Below are 1207 nucleotides of genomic sequence, written 5' to 3' on the forward strand. Positions count from 1 at the left end.
CACACACACACACACACACTGCCACCAGTCGATGCCAACTCACAGTGACCCTGCAGGACACGGTAGAACCACCCTCAAGGGTTTCTGAGACTGGAACGCTTTATGGGAGTAGAAAGCCTCATATTTCTAACAGGGAGCAGCTGGTAGTTTCAAACTTCTGACCTTGTGGTCAGTGGGGAGCAGACCAATGTGTAGTCACTACTCTGGGGCTCCTATGAGTCCAGGTGGCAACCATTTAGTCAAACACACCACGACTCATTCATGCTCTGTCTGAATTAGGCCTCAGCCCCTGGCAGAGCTGCCCTAGGGGGTTTCCTATGATGGTCCATCCTAACAGAACCCGAGGGCCGCATCTTCTTCTCTCAGAGGTGGTAGCTGGCGCCTTTGAACCGCCGACCTTGTGTTTGGCAGACCAGCCTGTAACCAGGCTCCTTCCTGCAGCCTCAGGCTCCATGGCCTCAATGTCCACCTGCAGAAGGACGCTGAGGCCAGGTCCACACCTGAAAGCTGCTCTCTGGTCATCAGTGGGATTGCCAGAGGCAGCTGGGAGTCGCCCCCGCCCCCGGGGTGGACAGTGCAGGTGGCAGCACTCTGTGAGCAGCTTGGCTGGCCTTTCTTCTCCCCCTGGATGCCATGGCCTCCGTGGCCCCGCTCCTGTTTGGTTCGCAAACAGAGCCTGGACTCAATATTGTGGTGGGGGGCTGGCGGGTGGCGCAATGGTTCACAGCTGGGCGAGAAAAAATAAAGCCGGCTGGGGCAGAGGGAGGTGCGGCTGTAACTGGGCTCCCCACGCACTCAAGGTGGGCTGGGCTAGCAGCTTGGCAACAGCGGGGGAAATTAAGTGCAAACACGCAGGCGCGGGGGGCCGGACAGCAGGGAAGTGAACCTGGCCAGCCCCGGTGGGCTCGCCTCAGCTCTGGGGATCCCTGCACGGTGTCCTGCGAGGCTCCCTTTAGTGTCCCACCCCATGTGGTGCCAGGCAGCGGGTGATGTTGGCTACATTTCTCCAAACTCCAGCAGAGCAACGCGCTGCCATGATTCACACGTCACAGGGCACTGTCCCGGGGGGTTAGCCTGCCTGTCCCCCTGCAGAAGCCCACCTCAGGGCTATCCTCGGGTGTGGCAGGGTGGCTTTGAATGGCCAATGTTCGGTGAACCAGGAGCACGCACCGTGTGCATCACCCAGTGCCTGACGAACAGAACTGGT

This window comes from Echinops telfairi, unplaced genomic scaffold, assembly GCF_000313985.2.
Source record: "Echinops telfairi isolate 266 unplaced genomic scaffold, ASM31398v2 ScPeMD7_3533;HRSCAF=4204_0, whole genome shotgun sequence".
Lineage (NCBI taxonomy): Eukaryota > Metazoa > Chordata > Mammalia > Afrosoricida > Tenrecidae > Echinops > Echinops telfairi.